Below are 8,589 nucleotides of genomic sequence, written 5' to 3' on the forward strand. Positions count from 1 at the left end.
TTTGTTTGTTTTGGGTTTTTTATATAATTGTTAGTCTAGGAGTTTCGGTTTTGTTTGTTTTGGGTTTTTTATATAACTGTTAGTCTAGGAGTTTCGGTTTTGTTTGGTTTTTCTGGGGTTTGTTTGTTTGTTTGTTTTCTGAAATGCATCCAAACACTGAAATAGCAGTAATAAATCCAAATCTCCAATTTTCAGCACATAAGTGATGTGTATAAAATGTTAAAGTCAGACAGATTTGCCTAGCTTGTGCTCCCACATGCCTTGAAAAATACTAGAAATCACATATTTTGATAAAGTCAAAATAAAACGTGCAATAAAAATCAGAAAATTCCTGCAAGACCTCCTGTTTTCACCCAAACTTTTGGAAATTGGAAGATTCTCAGTAGAAACTTGAAATAAATTTGGTAAATACTACCTATACCCAGTATATATATATATATTCTAGGACGACCATACTGCTTCTCTCACACAGGAGTGTTTTCCCTCCTTCCTCAGTCCATGGAGAAGCAGGACCAATTACTGAAATATTGTTCCTACTGAAACAAAGAGAGTTTTGCCATCTGCCCCTGCTCCAGTCACTTTTTTTCCTTGCTTCAAAATTTAATAGGATTACACAGAGCTGATTTTCCTAATGGGTCTTTCCTACAGGAAAGATTTGTGGAATAACACTTCCAGGGATCCACTGCCCTAACAATATTAAGGAAAAACAAGGTAAATCAAAACATGTTCTGAGGCACAGCTGAATACCTGTGTAGTTTGGAGAAGTTTTGATATTTATCCCCCTTTTTTATTTTGTCTCCAATTCATACACGAGTGATTGCACAGTGCCCACAGGAATAAAAGCTCCTTGGAGAATATTTATTAGTGATTGGGAAAGGGGAGGGAGAAAAATGAGTCCAACAGGCTCAGCTGCTTCCAAATCTGGCTGTTCCTACTAGTTTATGGCTTAAACAAAAGGTACAGTAAAATACATGTTATGACAGAAGAAGCTGCATCCCACCTTCAGCTCTGCACTGACTCATGTCACTCTGAGGCCACACCATCTCAGCCTAAAGGGATCTCCTGCTCCTGGATTGTGTCCACACAAGGTTTTCTCGTTCCCAGACTGGATCTCAAACCCAGAGCAGCCCACAAATCAGAGCAGAGAGTGTGTCCTTGAGAAACACTGAAAAACAAGCATTTCTAGGATGGAGTCCAAACCATACTGTTGTTTTAATCTTGCTTTGAAACGTGTTCCATGTTATAATTTAAATTTCAGCTGATCTGGAAAGGCATCACACAGCTATAAAACCAGCCATGGAGGCAGAGGAACGGGGATAACAAGGCAGATGCTTTATGAGGTTGGCCAGCCTCCTGCTTGCAGAGAAAAACCACCAGATGCCTCAGTGAGGAGAATTCCTGCCTGGGAATGCTGATTTCAGAACTGCTGGGTATGATATTCATTACACAGGAAAATCAGAAATAAAAGGGATGTGAAAACCCACATTCCTACTTCTCCAAAGCCCAAACATGAAAATATCCCACCCCAGTATTGGAAAAGGGGCCTTCCTCCAGCAGGACATCCTGTAACCACTCCTACCTAGTTTTCTTTTTCTAGCTACAAAAGTCTTGCAATGTGTTGCTGGAAAATAAATATCAATGATTGCTTTAAAACCTCAACTGTAAGAACCCTCTTAACATCACAAAAGCAAGTTTCTCCCACGTTTTCTCTCTTTAGCCACAGACAAGTCCCTGCACTCATAATGAAGCAGTGCTTTTGTTGAAGTGTGCTTTATTGATTAGGCACTTTATTCAAGAGCACCATCAGAAACTCATCTGCTTATTAATTTTAGCTTTCCAAGTTATCTGAACACTGTCCTCTAGACACCAGTTCTTCCTCAGGCATATCTGTCACTCCTGTCAAGAGTACTTCCAATTAAGTGGCAAGAGAATCTGGGAAGGACTGACTGTGGAAAAATGACAATCGTTTGGATTTGTGAGTTGCAGGAGAGATCAACAAAATGACAGAGAGCAAACCAGAGATAAATTGGCACTCCCTGCACCAGGCTGTGTCAGCATGGACACGGCCTGCAAAAAATTAAAGGCAACACTGAAAGAAAACATTGAAAAGAAACAGAAGGCTACAGGATGCAAAAGTAGGCTGAAGGACTCACACCCTCATCATGACAGAGAGCAGAAGTGCTGCTATTAGGAAATGTCAGCTAAGTGGAGAAACAGCAGCAGAGCTCACCCACTGTGGGAGCAGACAGGACATTTTATTGGTTTTATGCAGTTGCAACAAGCAGAATGAACAGCTTATTTAACACTGTGTTAAAAAACACGTGCAGGGCCACAGAGATCTGTTCAAACACAACCCACTGATCCTGCAGCCAGGTCAATACTATCACACTCAGTAGGATTTACTCCTTTGGACTAGTCAGGTTTAAGAGCTGACCACAAGCCAAAGTTCAGGGCTTGTCTCAGCATTTCAGCTCCTGGGGACATCAGGCAAAGCCACAGAAGACTAAAAGGCTGGGTGGAGAGTCCCTGAGCACACTGGCCTGCTGTGATCACCTCAGTGAGCCAGGGGTGGGCTGGGACCAGCCTCCTGCTCTCCTCTGCAGCCAAGGCTTCCAGCAAACCCAACAGTGGCAGAGACCCAGCACATCCCAAGAAAGCATCACCAGAAAGGCCAGGAATGCAGTGGCAACAGCATTTAACTTGCATTACACGCTGATTTTCAACCCAGTTCATGTTCCTGCAGCTAAGTCATGCTTGAAATTGCCACCCAGAGTCCTGGCAAGAGCTTCCAAATGCCAGGGCAGAGGATCAGCCCTGCTCCTGCAGCCTCAGCTCTGCTCCATCGCTCCCTGGAAGGGGCAAACAGCAGCTCAGCACAGCTTTGCAGGCAAGGCAACATCCTACTTCTGATACTAAGTTCCATCTTAAAACATGAATGCAAGTCACCATTGCTGCATGAATATTTACCATGAAGGAAGTCAGTAAGTTCAATGAATATTTGGCTGGCTTCAGATGTTAAGGTTCTTAGACTGCACATGTTAAATCACCCAAATATTTAAATACAGTTAAAAAGTCATTGAAAACTGTCTTAGGACTGTGTTCTCCAATTTCTACTGAAGCATTTGCAAGTTGACTGAACATCACAAATTATGGGACATAAAAAAAGCTTTTTGAGCCTTTAAAGTGTGATCTGTCCATGCTTCTGTTTATGTTTAACTGTAAAAAGTATTATTTTAAGGAAAGTACATGCATACTCAAAAGTATGCCTTTCACAGGTAAGCTTTGAGAAAGCATGAGGAGTTTTTAATGACAGTATCAGCAGGAAAAAAAATATGCACATTTCCTATGTCTGTGCTCTTACTCTCAACTATGAGCAATCTAATCCTGAATATTGGAATAGCTGGGAAGGAGGGAGCAACCAATCTCTCTGCAGAGCTGTTGCTGCAAATGCACACATGATTTACTGCAAGAACCGTGATAAAAACCATAAAAGCTAAAGCAAGGAACAAAAAGCAAGAGAAGAATGGTAGACATTTACTACTCAGGGGAACTCTTCAGCCAGGAAATGCTTTTCCATCTGCATCGTTGGGACAGAAAGATCTATTGAATTTTTTCAGTTTTCGAGATCACACTGGGGAGATCAAGAGGGCTTTTGGCACATGGATTATTCAGATTTGCATAAGATGGACCCAGCATGTCACAGCTATGAGGCCTAAATTACAGCAGTGTGAGAAGGTGCCCCTCTAAAACACTTGATGGATGAGAACACCTAAAACACTTGACAGCTGGATAACAATCTTTTTCTTGTGCAGCATCATTGTACCATCACCAGCTGCTTAGTGAAGTAGCTTTTAGAACCAGCTATGCATTGTAAATGCTGTAACACTTCCCAGCCTGTTAACCCTCTGATTTACTCACTCAGCTGAGCATCATCAGGGAATGCTGGAACATATTACTTGGAGGACTTAATAAGCTCATCTATTATTGTGAATAATTCCCACACTGAACCCAGAAGGTTAGCAAAAAAAAAAAAAAAAAGGCAAAAAAATGCCTTTTGTATCTCTCATTTTACAGGAGCTTTTTAACGTGGGCACATATAGGAATGTTATTCTATTTAATGTTACTCTATTTAATTTTATCCCTGTTTTGCTGTATGCAGCAGCTTTCATTCCCCTGCACCTGGGAAAAGCAACGTGGAAACACAGGACCTCCAGGACCCTGGAATCCAACCCTCAGCAGCCACTTTGTGTTATTGCTTCTACAAATTAAGCTTACATTGCAATTCCTGTTGGAGAGCCTCATTCCAGAACCTCATTCCCCAAAACCTATTTCTTCTTTCAAGAAACTCAAGTTGCCTTTAACTGATCAACAGGAAGCTGTGGGGCTGCAGCAGCTCCATGAAGATTCCTGCCGTGATCCAGAGGACCAAGGCAGCACCTTCCTCCTACACCAGCCCTTGTCTTCAAGGCAAAGCTGATGTATTTGAGCCATCAAACCTCTCCTTGTTCAGATAAAGCTCCTTTTTAACCCCTAGTCAACACTGCTTGTTACAGTTAAAGACACACTTCCACCTTGGAAATACATGTTAATTTGTTGCAATTTTCAGCAATCCTGGCATTTCCAAGCAATAAGAAAAAGAGTGAAGCAGCAACAAAGCAAAAGAATAAAGCATTTTTCTCATCTGTGCGTGAAAATCACTTTTGTATAATTACTTTTGGGCCTGTTGGCACTTCCGGTAATTCAGAACCATTGAAGGCCTACACAACACGTAGACACCCATGAGAACCTGCAGAGCAAAGAGAGCTTTGTATTCGGTTTAAAAAACTGTCAAATCACAGGATTAAATTATTTACTGTCTCCCCACAACATTTTAAACGAAGTTTAGTAAGACTTTTGTTTAAAAGCAACACTCACTCAACCACTGCTTCGTGACGGGAGAGGACCCCAGGCCAGCACTCTGAAGGAGGCAGATTTTGCTGCAGCAGCTCCCTGCAAAGACCAAAATTTTTTCAGACTAAATGGAGGCTTTATCAGAATACAAATCAGGACAATTCATTTTTTAAGTAGAGGAAACTCAAGAGTGTCTAAATCAGAAGGAAAAGGGCTCCCAACCAATATCAGCCTGCTCACCTCACGTGTGCAAGCAGAGCAGTACCTCCAGGCTTGGTGACCTGCTGAGCATCCAAGGGAGCACTGAGCCCACCCCCATCCTGCATCACCTAAAACATCATCACACAGCTTCCAGCAATCAGAAAAAACGCCCACAAGCCCTCCCCAGGACACCTGGGTTGTCAAAATTAATCACAGGTGGCTTCTCAACAGCTAAAGGCCAATTTATGATCCTTTTTCTTTACCCCCCTTTAAAACCTCTGATTCAGAATAATAAAAACTGCATTTCAACATTTTGCTTTCTGATATATATATATAGGTATGTTGGTTTGGGTTTGGGGGTTTTGTAGATTGTTTCTTGCTGGATGAGCTTAATGGAAGCCCTTCAAAGCTGCTTGTCCTTCTAAGTGTAATATGTCCAAAGGGGTGTTGAAAAGTGTCTTGGGAACTGTTATTGGAACAACACCCTGGCAGTGTTCTGTATGTAAAATACATTGCCGTGCTGCTTAGTCTGTTCAAGCTGAGGATTCAGAAGGTTTGCCAAGCAGAAAGATAGGGCAGAGGAGATATTTTGAAAAAGAAATGTGCTCTTTCAAGGGGAAAAGAAACCCTCAAACCTCTGGGGCATTGGGCAGTTTAGTCCTCCCATTCCAGAATATTAGAGTTGCAACGTGGTTAAGGAACTTGGTACTCCATTGGTACTTTGGGAGCTGATTAAAGCCCCACTAATCTGCAGAAGTGCTGGTACTTTAAGAGAAACTTTACCAAAAAATCCCATTAAAGCCTGTAAGTTTATAACAAAAATCACACTGTTTAGCTTGGAAAACTCCACGACACAAGGTTTGATGCAGCAGCACCTCAATGCTGGCAATGGCTACTCCAAAACCGAAATGCTGGATTATTCCTGCTGTTATTCCTACAGTTCCTTAAGGCTGATAGAGAACATTTACATCTAAAGGCAAGCCCCTGTAATTTTACCTTTATTAGCAGGAAGAGGGCCCTGGGGCAGGAAAAGCCATTTGGAGGCTGGCATGTGAGCTGGAATTCTTTTCCAAGCTGCAGCTGGCAGGGAATCAGGTCCTGATGTGCTTTAAGGAACCCGTGTGGCAGCTTTGTTGGAGACCTCTCAGGAGGCCGTAGAGAAGAAAATGATAGCTGAAATTTGGTCTGGAAAGCGTCATTCTGCTTTATGGCCTAAATTCTACAAGGCACTTAAAGATATATTTAACTCCCAATAGTTAATGTTTTAATTAAGCATGTGCTTAAGGATTCTGTTGTCTAATTTAGGCCGCCTGACTCCGTCCCTTATAATTAAATAACTCCTCTAAAAAGGGGGTGTGATGTGAAGGATTTTTTTGTAGGTTTGGTGGGTTGTTTTTCTCTGGGATAGGGGGAGGTTTGGTGGAGAGCCAGGAGGAGGAGGAGAAGCTGCAATAAAAGCATCTAAGTGAATAATTGCATTAACCTTTCCGTGCCTCATGGGAAATCATCAGAAAGGTTTTTCCCCACTGAGTTTCTGGCAGGTTTAGAGTCTTTAATCCTGCCTTCCCTTTCCTTACTTCTTGAAGTAAGGCAGGAGGTTGAGTTCTGGGCTTTAGTCATGTTGTGTCCTTCCAGTCCTGCTAATGCAGGGAAGCTCAGTGGCACATGGAGAGCACAAAGCCCACCCTGTCCCCAGCTGACCCAGGGAACCTGTAGGGTCACTGTTTTCCTGCTCTGTTAGAACCAGCAGGCTGCAAACAGGTGCCTGTGCCGTGGTAAAAGTACTAGAATAAGATGTAAACAAACTCCATCCAAGCCATGTTTTGCTTCTCTGTGCAGAAGCAAAGGGGAAAAAACTGGAGTATAGCCCAAATTTGGCTCGTTTACAGAGTTTTCAAGGATTTTCTCCATTGGGGTTGCACCTGGGCTGTGATCCTGGGCTGCTCTGAGAAGGGGGGAAATGTGGCATTTATCCCGAGGAACCTACAAGTAATAAACCCAGTCCTGTTTCTGGGCAGGGCAGTAATCCTTGCTCCTAAATTAGAAATGATCCAAAGCTGAGAGTGCAGTTAACTTTGCTTTTCTCATATTGCCTTCGTGATGAACCCAACCAGATTTATGATTTTAGGAACAAAACTGTCAAAATATTACCAAGGAAGGTAGAAGGTGTAGAAAAGGGATTCTAATTCATTCTCTTGACCCAAATTCACCACGGCAATACATTTGTCTAACTTGTAATGCAGTATAAAGTACATCAGCACAGTATTTATGCTTAAATATTGTTCCCTGACTGACCAAAGAGGAGCTACAGCAAGAGAGGAAATGTCTGAGACACCCCAGCACAGAGCAGTGTCATCTATCACAGCCATGACTGTTTGCACTTTGAAAAGCTTTCAACTTGGTAAGCTCCTGATTGCTGGTTCTTTAATTGCTTTAATTGGGCTCTTTCCTCTGGTGTACACTGGTGTTTTTCCTGGCTGCCAAGGAAAGCAAAGCTTGTCATCTCCCCGGGAACAAATGTTTATCTTGGGCTGCCCCAGGGCACTTGGGTTTGTCTAGTTATCACTTTCCTTTTCCTTTCTTTTCTCATGATTAGTCTCCATGTACTCGGTTATTTTATGAGTTCCCTTTCCACATGGGGTATGGTGGATGGTAGCCAGCCAGTATTTTAAGTCTTCATACAGTGATGGCAGAAAATCTACTTTAATTGAAGCAAAAGGTCCAAAATGCCATTCAGACAAACACTATTCTTTTTTTATTTTTTAGTTTTTTGTTTTAGTAGAGACAGGTCTAGAATATAAGAGATTTAATATTCGTTTACAGGAGCCATTTCATCTTTTCACTGTGGGATGGATAGATAAGTGAATAAATAAATGGTCTTTTCTCCTCTGACCTATTCTATTTTGCTGATGTCTGCCACAGGCTTCCAATCCCTAGAAACTCTTTACTGGGACATCTCCAAATCTATAAGCATGTGGAGACACTAATTAATGTAAAAGCTTTACTTGCAAAAGCAGGGATACTAAAAATCCGTACTAATATTCTTTTTTTATTTTAGGTGCTTCAACATTATTTGGTTGTAGAGCTTCTATTTTATTAGTCACTGAGTTATTTGGTTCCTTTTCAAGCAGCAGAAGCACAGCAAAAAGGCAGTTTTCAATAAAATAACTTCTACTAAGTAGTGTTTATTCTTTAGTTGTGGTGTATGAAAACTGTGCAGTAATCTCTAGGCTTGGTGCCTGTAACCATGATTTCCAAATCCTCATGTTAAAAACTTCAGCTTAGATTATTATTAAGAATAAATATTCAGGAAGTCTCAGACAAACAAGAATAAAGGCTCAGACAAACAAATAATATCCCTTCTCCACAACATTAAAAACAAACCTGCAGGACTGGAAATATCCCAGTTGTTTGAAAATTAATGCCTGATTTCTTTTTCTATCTAAAATTAGCCAAATGCTTTTCCACATTCAGTATTTTCCTACTTTTTTTTCTCTT

At 41.5% G+C, this 8,589-nt stretch overlaps 1 long non-coding RNA gene across 1 annotated transcript in view; it reads right to left on the reverse strand.

The window, feature by feature from the left end:
• Positions 1-5,194, reverse strand: part of LOC108503680 — an 85,767-nt gene extending 80,573 nt beyond the window's left edge. The window contains exons 1-2 of the long non-coding RNA XR_001876894.1: positions 5,131-5,194; positions 4,915-4,989 (exon numbers count right to left, since the gene is read on the reverse strand). This is a non-coding gene — a long non-coding RNA (uncharacterized LOC108503680). The remainder of the gene's footprint in view (positions 1-4,914; positions 4,990-5,130) is intronic.
• Between the last annotated feature and the right edge of the window lie 3,395 nt (positions 5,195-8,589).

This window comes from Lepidothrix coronata, unplaced genomic scaffold (assembly GCF_001604755.1).
Source record: "Lepidothrix coronata isolate B3197 unplaced genomic scaffold, Lepidothrix_coronata-1.0 Scaffold144, whole genome shotgun sequence".
Classification (NCBI taxonomy): Eukaryota; Metazoa; Chordata; class Aves; order Passeriformes; family Pipridae; genus Lepidothrix; species Lepidothrix coronata.